This window comes from Schistocerca gregaria, chromosome 8 (genome assembly GCF_023897955.1).
Source record: "Schistocerca gregaria isolate iqSchGreg1 chromosome 8, iqSchGreg1.2, whole genome shotgun sequence".
NCBI classification, from domain to species: Eukaryota; Metazoa; Arthropoda; class Insecta; order Orthoptera; family Acrididae; genus Schistocerca; species Schistocerca gregaria.
The window spans coordinates 488,914,299-488,928,213 of NC_064927.1; the positions used below are offsets into that span (position 1 = coordinate 488,914,299).

The window sequence follows — 13,915 nt, forward strand, 5'->3', positions numbered from 1 at the left end:
TCCCCCCCATGAACCATGGACCTTGCCGTTGGTGGGGAGACTTGCGTGCCTCAGGGAAACAGATACCCATACCGTAGGTGCAAACACAATGGAGGGGTATCTGTTGAGAGGTCAGACAAATGTGTCATTCCTGAAGAGGGGCAGCAGCCTTTTCAGTAGTTGCAGAGGCAACAGTCTGGATGATTGACCGATATGGCCTTGTAACAATAACCAAAACTGCCTTGCTGTGCTGGTACTGCGAGCGGCTGAAAGCAAGGGGAAACTACTGCCGTAATTTTTCCAAAGGGCATGCAGCTTTACTTTATGGTTAAATGATGATGGCATACTCTTGGGTAAAATATTACAGAGGTAAAATTGTCCCACATTCAGATCTCCGGGCGGGGACTACTCAAGAGGACATCATCATCAGGAGAAAGAAAATTGGCGTTCTACGGATCGGAGCGTGGAATATCAGATCCCTTAATCGGGCAGGTAGGTTAGAAAATTTAACAAGGGAAATGGATAGGTTAAAGTTATACATAGCGGGAATTAATGAAGTTCGGTGGCAGGAGGAACAGAACTTTTGGTCAGGAGAATACAGAGTTATAAATACAAAATCAAATAGGGGTAATGCAAGAGTAGGTTTAATAATGAATAAAAAATAGGGGTGTGGGTAAGCTACTACAAACTACGTTGTGGCCAAGATAGACACGAAGCCCACGCCTGTCACAGTAGTACAAGTTTATATGCCAACTAGCTCTGCAGATGATGAAGAAATTGAAGAAATGTATGATGAGATAAAAGAAATTATTCAGATAGTGAAGGGAGATGAAAATTTAATAGTCATGGGTGACTGGAATTCGGTAGTAGGAAAAGGGAGAGAAGGAAACGTAGTAGGTGAATATGGATCGGGGGTAAGAACTGAAAGAGGGAGCTGCCTGGTAGATTTTTGCACATAGCATAACTTAATCATAGCTAACACTTGGTTCAAGAATCACGACAAAAGATTGTATACATCGAAGAAGCCTGGAGATACTAGAAGGTATCAGACAGATTATACAATGGTAAGACAGATATTTAGGAACCAGGTTTTAAATTGTAAGACATTTCCAGGGGCAGATGTGGACTCTGACCACAATCTATTAATTATGAACTGTAGATTAAAACTGAAGAAACTGCAAAAAGATGGGAATTTGAGGAGATGGGACCTGGATAAACTGACTAAACCAGAGGTTGTACAGAGTTTCAGGGAGAGCATAAGGGAACAATTGACAGGAATGGGGAAAGAAATACAGTAGAAGAAGAATGAGTAGCTTTGAGGGATGAAGTAGTGAAGGCAGAAGAGGATTAAGTAGGTCAAAAAATGAGGGCTAGTAAAAATACTTGTGTAACAGAAGAAATATTGAATTTAATTGATGAAAGGAGAAAATATAAAAATGCAGTAAATGAAGCAGGCAAAAAGGAAACACAAACATCTCAAAAATGAGATCGACAGGAAGTGCAAAATGGCTAAGCAGGGAAGACTAGAGGACGGGCTTATATCAATACGGGTAAGATACACACTGCCTACAGGAAAATTAAAGAGACCTTTGGAGAACAGAGAACCACTTGTATGAATGTCAAAAGCTCAGATGGAAACCAAGTTCTAAGCAAAGAAGGGAAAGCAGAAGTGTGGAAGGAGTATATAGAGGGTCTATACAAGGGCAATGTACTTGAGGACAATATTATGGAAATGAAAGAGGATGTAGATGAAGATAAAATGGGAGATATGATACTGTGTGAAGAGTTTGACAGAGCACTGAAAGACCCGAGTCGAAACAAGGCCCCGGGAGTAGACAATTTCCCATTAGAACTACTGACGGCCTTGAGAGAGCCAGTCCTGACAAAACTCTACCATCTGGTGAGCAAGATGTATGAGACAGGCAAAATACCCTTAGACATCAAGAAGAATATAATAATTCCAATCTCAAAGAAAGCAGGAGTTGACAGGTGTGAAAATTACTGAACTATCAGTTTAATAAGTCACGGATGCAAAATACTAACATGAATTCATTACAGACAAATGGAAAAACTGGTAGAAGCCAGCATCGGGGAAGATCAGTTTGGATTCCGTAGAAATGTTGGAACAAGTGAGGCAATACTAACCTTACGACGTATCTAAGAAGAAAGATTGAGGAAAGTCAAACCTACATTTCTAGCATTTGTAGACTTAGAGAAATCTTTTGACAATGTTGACTGGAATACTCTCTTTCAAATTCTGAAGGTGGCAGGGGTAAAATACAGGGAGCAAAAGGCTATTTACAACTTGTACAGAAACCAGATGGCAGTTATACGAGTCGAGGGGCATGAAAGGGAAGCAGTTGTTGGGAAGGGAGTGAGACAGGGTTGTAGCCTCTCCCCAATCTTATTTAATCTGTATATTGAGCAAGCAGTAAAGGAAACAAAAGCAAAATTCGTAGTAGGTATTAAAATCCATGGAGAGGAAATAAAAACTTTGAGGTTCGCCGATGACATTGTAATTCTATCCGAGACAGCAAAGGACTTCGAAGAGCAGTTGAATGGAATGGACAGTGTCTTGAAAGGAGGATATAAGATGAACATCAACAAAAGCAAAACGAGGATAATGAAATGTAGTCGAATTAAGTCGGGTGATGCTGAGGGAATTAGATTAGGAAACGAGATGCTTAAAGTAGTAAATGGGTTTTGCTATTTGGGGAGCAAAATAACTGATGGTCGAAGTAGAGAGTATATGTAATGTAGACTGGCAATGGCAAGGGAGGTGTTTCTGAAGAAGAGAAATTTGTTAACATTGAGTATAGATTTAAGTGTCAGGAAGTCATTTCTGAAAGTATTTGTATGGAGTGTAGCCATGTATGGAATTGATACATGGACAATAAATACTTTGGACAAGAAGAGAATAGAAGCTTTTGAAATGTTGTGCTACAGAAGACTGCTGAAGATTAGATGGGTAGATCACATAACTAATGAAGAGGTATTTAACAGAATTGGTGAGAAGAGGAGTTTGTGGCACAACTTCACTAGAAGAAGGGATCAATTGGTAGGACATATTTTGAGGCATCAAGGGATCACAAATTTAGCATTGGAGGGTAAAAATCGTAGAGGGAGACCAAGAGATGAATTCACTAAGCAGATTCAGAAGGCTGTAGGTTGCAGTAGGTACTGGCAGATGAAGATGCTTGCACAGGATAGATTAGCATGGACAGCTGCATCAAACCAGTCTCAGGACTGAAGACCACCACCACCACCACCACCACTGACAACAACAACAACAACAACAACCAATATGTGCTAGCTTTGAATGTACAGTTAAAATTACTTTTCTTTTAGAAATATTTGAAATTACAGAATATATGGCACTCTTGAATTTATATTATTAATTATGCAATCTGACAATATCTGTTATGTTTATTTCTGGATTGAGTCATGAAATAATAATATAAATTGGTGGAGATTTGTTTCTCAAGAGAATTTGTAAACCCTTTGGAATATTATTGTTACTGCTGAGTGAGGTGGTGGTGGGCATGCCTCTGATGTGATCGGATGTATTTTTATTTTTGGAAATAGAACTGTAGTTTTTGGTTTTGGTGACGTGGAAATTGTAAAGACAGTGTGATATAGAAAAATGTGAGACAATAAAAATTAACATGTAAATGAAAAATTCAGCTCAGGTCATTTTTCAGAACTTATTATGTCAATTGGAACTTTTAATGTCAAAAATTTCAGCTTCAAGAATCATCCCTTGACATGAGGAACTGGACCCAACCATGAGAAAAGAAGATAAGTAAAATGTTTATTGTAAATCTTACTCCTCTCAAAGCTTATTAACAGAGTTAACCATAAAGACAGAGACAATCAACAAATTATGTGAGAGAGGAGTAGAATACATACAACCGTCAGCCTATTACTGGCAACTTACCCTCCTATAAAAAAATATATGAGATGTTTCCTCCCCCAACTCTCCCCAGTCCATGTTTCTTTATCGCATGGTGCTCTGCTTGTCACTATTGATGCCACCTCCCTTTATGCTAACATCCTGAATACCCACGGCCTTGCCACTATTGATCACTGCCCTTCTCAACATCCAATGGATTCCAAAATTACCACTTCCTCCCTAGTCAACATGAGCAACTATACCCTCACCCAGAATTTCTTCGCCTTTGAAGGCATTACCTACAAACAAATCTGGGGTACAGCTACAGGCACCCAAATGGCACCATCCTACATGCCAACCCGTTCATGGGCCAATTAGGGGAATCTCTTCTAACCACAAGGAGTCCCAAATCCTTCACCTGGTTCAGATTCATTAATGATATGTTCATTATCTAGATCGAGGTTCACGACACCCTACTCACAATCTTCCAGAACCTCAATACCATCTCTCCTACGTCCTCCACCTGGTCCTACTCAACCCAATTAACCTAACAAGCTACCCTCCTCGATATTTACCTCCACCTCAAAGATGGCTAACAATACCTCTGGCCATATCAAACCTACCAACCATCAGCAATACTTCCGCTCTGACAGGTGCCCCTCATTCCATACCAAGAAATCTATTCCAACAACCTAGCCAGCCATGACTGTCTCATCTGTAGTGATGAGCAGTCCCACTCGAAATAAACCAAAGGTCTCACAAAGTAATTACCCTCCCAAGCTCATACAGAAACAGATCTCCCTTGCCTTACCTCTACAGTCACCACTCACCTCCCAAAGTCCTGTCATCCAGCTACAGAGAAGCATTCCCATCATGAGTTAGTAGCACCCAGGACTGGAGCAACAGCATCGCATTCTCTGCCAGAATTTTGAATACCTCTCATCATGCCCTGAAAAGAGAAATATTCTACACACTGTCCTTCCTGCCCCTCCCACAGTGATATTCCACTGCCCACTGAACCTACGTGATATCCTTGTCCATCCCTGTGCAACACCTTCTCCCAACACCTTGCCTCACAGGTCATAGTCCCTGTAATAGACCTAAATGCAAGACCTGTACCATACATCCTCCCACCATCAGCTACTCCAGTCTGGTCACGAACATCACCTATCCCATCAAAGGCAGGGCTACCTGTGAAACCAGTCATATGATCTACAAAGTAAGCTGCAACCACTGTGCTGCATTCTATGTGGGCATGACAACTGACAATCTGCCTGTCCGCATGAATGGCCACCTATGACTGTGGTCAAGAAACAGCTGGACCATCCAATTGCTGGGCAGCCTGCCCAACATTATCTTCATTTCAATGTCTACCTTCCAGCCTGTTCCATCTGGATCCTTCCCACCAACACCAGCTTTCCTGAAGTGCGCGGGTGGGATATCTCCCTGAAACATATTCTATGTTCTGTAACACTACTGACCTCAACATTCATTAGTCATTGTCCTCTACTCACCTATCCCTTAACTATTCCCATTCCACCTACTTTGTAATTCTCTCCTTTTCCACTGACCATCCCCCCCCCCCCCCCCCCCAACCCCACGCCCTCCCGGTACGTGGTATGCTTTTGCACCCAGATGCCCTCCCCAATCCCCACGTTGTCCCTGTATGCTGCCACAAGCACCACTTTACCGTCCCCCACCATAACAAAGCCTTTTTGGCTGAGTGCTTCCTAGTTTGACAGTCTATTTGTTGTGTCTATCTGTGACTCAGCATCTCTGCTATAGGGTGAATAGCAACTATCCTTTTGATAATATTGTGATTATTCCATGCTGGATTTTCCATTGTTTGTTTCATGTTGCATGTGGGAGATCCTGGTGGCCCTGCAGTGTTTAACCTATGCAGCAGTGTGAATTACTAATCAGAAAACATCACCAGTCTGCAAAACCAAGAATATCAGATCATCATTGTCAGCGTCTTCTCCATGCATTATTATAAAACTGATGTTGGAAATGAATTTCTGCAACTGTATCAGTTCACAATCATGGAAATTATAGTAAGGATGACAGTGAGTTGCGGACAGGTGCAAAGAAAAGACTGTTACACGTTAAGCTTTCGCCAGAGATAGTGGTCAAGTGCGTTGAGGTGTGCTTAATCGTGTGACTGTGTTTGTGCTTCATTTCTGAAGAAGGCTTTGGCCAATAGCTTAATGTGCAACAGTCTTTTTGTTGTGCCTGTCTGAAACTCAATGTGTCATATTTATGGTGAATAGCATTCCTTTCCACAACGGTTGATATTCCAAACTGGAATTTCCATTACAGGTAACAGTTCACAAAAAGTAATGAGCTTGTAATGACCACTGTACACTATTCCAACATCTTGTAAATAAAATTAATGTTATTTTAAATGTGTGATTACTATGTCTCTTGAGTAGTGTAGACTGTGCACAAATGAGCAATACAGAAATTATTTCAATTTTATTTACTACATATTAACACTGAAAAGCCTATGAGTGATGCATATGAAGGAAAGGACTTTGATTTTAACATCTGGTGATCATTGAACCCTACTTTGAAGTCATTAGTGAGCAAGTTAGTTTTGGAAGTCAGATGCACATTGAAATATGTACTGAAGCCTCATCTAATTGAGAAGAAGTGTTTGAATTATGATTCCGAACTAAGAGAAAGAGTGAAATCTCAATTTGTTTACAGGACTGACTTTGAACGATACAGCAAAATACTTGTATTTTATTGCCTCGGAACAATATGGTAAGTGAACTTTACTTCCAGCTATACACAATGTGAATTTTACTTACTAACAGTTTCAAATTAGAGGTGTGTTTGATGGTGAAGTGGACATAGGAATTTTAAAGAGTAACAAATCTCTCATTCTCATTGCAGACAGTTTAAAGTGATATTATATCAATGTTGTGTAGCAGTGCTCTCAAAGAGTATCTGTGGCTGAGTGAATTTAACGACACGAAATGTTATTGTTCTAGTGAAACGAGAAAAGCATTTATTACATGACAATAACAATTTATTTGAACTTTAAAAGACAATCCCTTCTCAACTAGGTAGGCTAAATGATCCTGCTTGATAGAAGCAGAGATTGGAATCCACTTTCCATTAAAATAGACATGAAATAATTATGAAGAAATTTTCATATGAGGTGTGGTCCTGCTGATTAACATGGTCATTCATACCAATGAAAGAAGTCATTTGAAGAATATTAAAATTTATAATATAACTGAAGAACAATATACAGGGTGTACATAAAGACCGGGAACACTTTCAATTATTTATTGCACAAGAACCAAACATTGTACAGATATCATACATATGTCATTTTGAAGAAAAAACCTGAAAGTTTTTTTTTCATATATACCGCCACAGTGTAGTTTGGTAATTTGGCACTAGTCACAAACATGAAGAGCTCAAGTGCGGAGCGAGCTTTCTGTGTGTTGGAGTTCGACAAAAACAATTTTGCTACAGCTGTTCGATGGATGTTTAGAACCAAGTACGGTAAGAAGCCACCAACACGGAACTCCATTTACCACTGGCACAACAAATTCGTTGCGATGGGTTGCTTATGCCCGGCAAAGAAAGTGTGAGTGAAGTGAATGTGGAGTGCATACAAGACAGTCATAAGGAGTCCAAAGAAATCGGTATGTCGTGCATCCCACGAACTTGAAATGGCTCTGTTCATATTTCAGAAGGATGGGGATCCACCCCATTTTTATTGTGAAGTTAATGGGTACCTGAATATGGAGCTGCCCCATCGATAGACCGGTCATGGTACATAAGAGGACAGTTGTTTCATAAAATGACCTCCCTGACCACCAAATCGCACTCTGTGTGACTTTTTCTGTGGGGACACATTAAAGATCTGGTGCATGTACCAACTCTACCACGTGATGTAGCAGAGCTCCAGGAGAGAATACAAGAAGCGACTGCCACTGGTGATGATGACAAGTTGGGACAAGTATGTCAAGAACTATATTACCATATTGACATCTGCCAGGTCACTCGATCACTCATGGTTCGCATTACTAATATTTGTAAAAAAAAAAAACACTTTCAGAATTTCTCTTCAAATTGCAATACGTATGACAGCTGTATAATGTTTAGTTCTTTTTCAATAATTAATTGAAAGTGATCCCGGACTTTATGTACACCCTGTAGTGCTTTATCCTATCCTGAATATGCCAGCCTGATTCTGTGGATTATTGAAGACAGTAAGGACTTCAGTTATCCATATCATATGAAGTGAGGGAGTATTCAGTTGGCGTTGTACAGTATCACAGCTAGTATCGGGATGGGATACTCTATTGTGGTGACCAATGTGTACAGGATGTCACTAGGAGAGAAGAGGACAGGAAAATATTGAGTGAGTGGTTGTCATGGGCAGACCAAGCTCTCCAGAAACACTGTGGAGACTGAGAAGTCCCTCGTTTCTACACCACTCTTAAATTTGTTCAGGTGCTGTTTATCTGTCCACATACAGAGTCAAGAAGGCAGTACGTTGGTGAAGACACCAGGCAACTTTGTGTTATTGCACGCAGTCTTCAGAATCATTGAAAGATAGCAGGCAGCTACGAGATAACACCTGCAGTGTTCAGCAGCCAAAAGATATTATTAGCCGTTAGCTGTTGGCAGTCAAAGTAGCAGTAGCAGCGGTGGCTAGTTGGAGGCAGCAGTGTAGCAGTCACTGGCACGAGCTCACCAGCAGTAGTAATAATTCACAGTGGTCAGTCATTTTCAAAATGGCAATGGCTTGTCTATAATTACATTTCCTAGTGAAGGGCAAAGAATGTTTGTAGCAAAGAATTTATTTTTGTATCAATAATTAGTGTCACAGCTGCAAAATACTAACGTGAATTCTTTACAGACAAATGGAAAAACTGGTAGAAGGTGACCTTGGGGATGATCAGTTTGGATTCCGTAGACATATTGGAACACGTGAGGCAATACTGACCGTGCGACTTATCTCAGAAGAAAGATTAAGAAAAGGCAAACCCACGTTTCTAGCATTTGTAGACTTAGAGAAATCTTTTGACAATGTTGACTGGAATACTCTCTTTCAAATTCTGAAGGTGGCAGGGGTAAAATACAGGGAGCGAAAGGCTATTTACAATTTGTACAGAAACCAGATGGCAGTCATAAGACTCATGAAAGGGAAACAGTGGTTGGTAAAGGAGTGAGATAGGGTTGTAGCCTCTCCCCGATGTTATTCAATCTGTATATTGAGCAAGCAATAAAGGAAACAAAAGAAAAGTTCGGAGTAGGTATTAAAATCCATGGAAAAGAAATAAAAACTTTGAGGTTCGCCAATGACATTGTAATTCTGTCAGAGACAGCAAGGGACTTGGAAGAGCAGTTGAACGGAATGGACAGTGTCTTGAAAGGAGGATATAAGTTGAACATCAACAAAAGCAAAACGAGGATAATGAAATGTAGTCGAATTAAGTCGGGTGATGCTGAGGGAATTAGATTAGGAAATGAGACACTTGAAGTAGTAAAGGAGTTTTGATGTTTGGGGAGCAAAATAACTGATGATGGTCAAAGTAGAGAGGATATAAAATGTAGACTGGCAATGGCAAGGAAAGCGGTTCGGAAGAAGAGAAACTTGTTAACATCGAGTATAGATTTAAGTGTCAGGAAGTCATTTCTGAAAGTATTTGTATGGAGTGTAGCCATGTATGGAAGTGAAACATTGACGATAAATAGTTTGGACAAGAAGAGAATAGAAGCTTTTGAAATGTTGTGCTACAGAAGAATGCTGAAGATTAGATGGGTAGATCACATAACTAATGGGCAGGTATTGAACAGAATTGGGGAGAAGAGGAATTTGTGGCACAACTTGACTAGAAGAAGGGATCGGTTGGTAGGACATGTTCGGAAGCATCAAGGGATCACAAATTTAGCATTGGAGGGCAGCGTGGAAGGTAAAAATCGTAGAGGGAGACCAACAGATGAATACACTAAGGAGATTCAGAAGGATGTAGGTTGCAGTAAGTACTGGGAGATGATGAAGCTTGCACAGGATAGAGTAGCATGGAGAGCTGAATCAAACCAGTCACAGTACTGAAGACAACAACAACAACAACAACAACAACAACAACAACAACAAACAGTAATTAGTGTAGACACTTGAGAATGATATTTATCCTATTTATGGTTCAGTACATTAACTAAGAATAGAATCTGATATAGTTCAATTGTTCAATAATTGAGATAGCAGTTAGAGGAGAATACAGGGTGTATATGCAGACAAGGAGGGAAAGGGGGGGGGGGGGGGAGAACAAAAACACGGATTTCTTACAGATTCCCAAATTAAAAATATACTTTCTCCCTGGTGAAAACATAGTTTTTCTCTGTTAACTCACAGTATATTTTCCCTCGGAACTGTATAATTTATCAATCCTTTGAATGTTTAAGGTTTTCTACACGGGCATAGCATTTCCTGGCACTTTAGAAAATTAAACTCAGAGAAAAAGACACGTTTTGGAAAGATCTTTGATGTACAGCAACATGCATGCAGCATATTTTTGTATTAAAAGATATAAATTCAAATTCCACCAAACACCGCATGTTACTTTCCAAAGCATTCAAATCATGTTTGTGTAAGCCAATCACAGCTCATGTCACTTGATCTTGCCAGCTGATGACAGCAGGGATTCAGAGCTCAGGACATATGATGTAGTCAGCAAATAACATCATCAGTGTTATGTAGTGCAAAAACACACAAACAGGGAAAGTTAATGGTTTAAATAAATATACATAGAGTTGGCACAAGAAAAGTAAAGCTTTCACAGGATACTCCAAGAGCACCGGAATTTTGTGACCCACAATGAAATGTGCACATTTAAAGTGTGTATTTAAAGTGCACATTCGTATGTCCAGATTACCAGTGCAGTAGGCATTGACCAGATATTAAGCTTTTCAATGTAGTTTTTGGGATGTAAATTTTCTTGGAGTACCAGTACTATGTTATCTCATTTTTGGATCTTTATTAAGGCATAATGCCATACATGCTATAAGATGAAAACATGCACTTGAAATGCAGTGAACAGTTGAAACTAGCCAATAATGTGGAATTAAACACTTCATTTCAAATATATTGACCGCCTCAGTGGAAAAGATTAATAAAAGAAAATTTCTTTCAAACCAACAAAAATAACTTCACTGTTCTGCAGAGGAATTAATGCTTGATTGTCAGAAAGGCGGAAATAAAATCTGAAACTAATAACATATTTTAGCAATTCATAATTATGTGAATGTATTTTAATTCACTTGATAGCTCTCAGCCATAGAAAATCGTTTTGTTTTCATGTGACATGAGAGCTGTAAACAAAGAGAAAACAGCGAAACCACTAAATGTAAACACGGGTGATATGGAGACTACCCACTTCCCCACTACAACTCAGACTGTTCAGTGCATCAGCCCCGGATCTACGATATTTCCAAACCGGGGCAATACTAGATAGTGCTCCCCCCCCCCCCCTTCCGCCCCCTTCTCGAGCGTTTGAGACAGAACAAAAAAAAAAATTAAAAATGCGTTCATTTTGTAGCGCACATCTTCCTGAAAAGTCTCATGCATGAAACATATGTGTTCGAGGAAATGTAAGACGCAGTGCCACGCCTCTTCACACAGCATTCTTCTATCGCATGTCACTGTATTTCGCTCTATGGAATTGAAATGTGTATTTTTTTTAATGGATGCCATAATACTATAATCAGGACAGTAAAGATTAAAATGTCCTGTGGTGTCTCTCCTGCTTTCAGTCGGCTGACCTTTTTTACCCAAAATTGGTATGGTTTCTCGATCTGATTACGTCTATTATGTCACTGCTGCATAAAACAAAATAGGTCTTTCTAATAGTGCAACTATTGTAACAAACACCAAACACCAAATTTCATACTACTGCTTTTCAACCTCATGCTTGAGAAACTGTAGCGTATGAGTGAATAAAAAAAATAGGAGTGAGGGTAAGCTACTAAAAACAGCACAGTGAACGCATTATTGTGGCCAAGATAGACACGAAGGCCATGCCTGCTAGAGTAGTACAAGTTTATATGCCAACTAGCTCTGCAGATGAAGAAATTGATGAAATGTATGATGAGACAAAATAAATTATTCAGGTAATGAAGGGAGACGAAAATTTAATACTCATGGGTGATGAATTCGAGAGTAGGAAAAGGGAGAGAAGGAAACATTGTAGGTGAATATGGGCTGGGGCAAAGAAATGAAAGAGGTAGCCGCCTGGTAGAATTTTGCACAGAGCACAACTTAATCGTAGGTAACACTTGGTTCAAGAATCACGAAAGAAGGTTGTATACATTGAAGAATCCTGGAGATACTAGAAGAATGGTAAGACAGAGATTTAGGAACCAGGTTTTAAATTGTAAGACATTTCAAGGGGCAGATGTGGACTCTGACCACAATCTATTGGTTATGAACTGTAGATTAAAACTGAAGAAACTGCTAAAAGGTGGGAATTTAAGGAGATGGGACCTGGATAAAGTGACTAAAACAGAGGTTGTACAGAGTTTAAGAGAGAGCATAAAGGGACAATGGGGGAAAGAAGTACAGTAGAAGAAGAATGGTTAGCTCTGGGGGATGAAATAGTGAAGGCAGCAGAGGGTCTAGTAGGTAAAAAGACGAGGGCTATTAGAACTATTTGAGTAACAGAAGAAATATTGAACTTAACTGATGAAAGGAGAAAATATAAAAATGCAGTAAATGAAGCAGGCAAAAAGGAATACAAATGTCTCAAAAATGAGATCGACAGGAAGTGCAAAATGGCTAAGCAGGGATGGCTAGAGGACAAATGTAAGGATGTAGAGGCTTTATCTCACTAGGGGTAAGATAGATACAGCCTACAGGAAAATTAAAGAGACCTTTGAAGAAAAGAGAACCTCTTGTATGAAAGGTGGAAGGAGTATATAGAGGGTCTATACAAGGGCAATGTACTTGAGGACAATATTATGGAAATGGAAGAGGATGTAGATGAAGATGAAATGAGAGAGATGATACTGCGTCAAGAGTTTGACAGAGCACTGAAAGATCTGAGTCGAAACAAGGCTCCGGGAGTAGACAACATTCCATTAGAACTACTGACAGCCTTGGGAGAGCCAGTCCTGACAGAACTCTACCATGTGGTGAGCAAGATGTACGAGACAGGCGATATACCCTCAGACTTCAAGAAGAATAGAATAATTCCAATCCCAAAGAAAACAGGTGTTGACAGATGTGAAAGTTACCAAACTATCAGTTTAATAAGTCACGGCTGCAAAATACTAATGGCAATTCTTTACAAACGAATGGAAAAACTAGTAGAAGCCAACCTCGGGGAAGATCAGTTTGGATTCCGTAGAAATACTGGAACATGTGAGGTAATACTGACCCTACGACTTATTTTAGGAGCTAGATTAAGGAAATTCAAACCTACGTTTCTAGCTTTTGTAGACTTAGAGAAAGCTTTTGACAATGTTGACTGGAATACTCTCTTTCAAATTCTGAAGGCGGCCGGCGCGAAATGTCATCCATGAAGACGAATGCCTCGACAATATGCTGCTGATGTGGTTACACTACTGGTCAGAGAATGGCATTTACTTATTGTACAGCCATTACAGCACCTTCCATGGCCACCAGCGGTGTACGTCAGCCCCACATAATGCCACCCCAAAACAGCAGGAAATCTACACCTTGCTGCACATGCGGACAGTGTGTCGAAGGTGTTCAGACTGATTGGGTTGCCTCCAAACATGTCCCCAATGATTGTCTGGTTGAAGGCATATGCGACACTCACAGGTGAAGAGAATGTGATGCCAATCCTGAGTGGTCCATTCGGCATATTGTTGCGCTCATCTGTATCATGCTGCATGGTGTCGTGGTTGCAACTATAGACCTCACCCATCGGGAGGAAGTTGCACATCATCCAGCCTATTGTGCTTTGTCTAACAAATTTTCTTATTTCCAGCAGAATGAGTCTCATTCAAGTACTGCGAGTCGCAGTACTGTAGGGCAGGTATAGCACTGTAATG

At 40.1% G+C, this 13,915-nt stretch overlaps 1 protein-coding gene across 4 annotated transcripts in view; it reads right to left on the reverse strand.

Moving 5' to 3' along the window:
- The window catches only part of LOC126285382 (vesicular glutamate transporter 1-like), a 136,712-nt gene that overhangs the window by 79,896 nt on the left and 42,901 nt on the right, over nt 1-13,915 (reverse strand). The window lies entirely within an intron of this gene.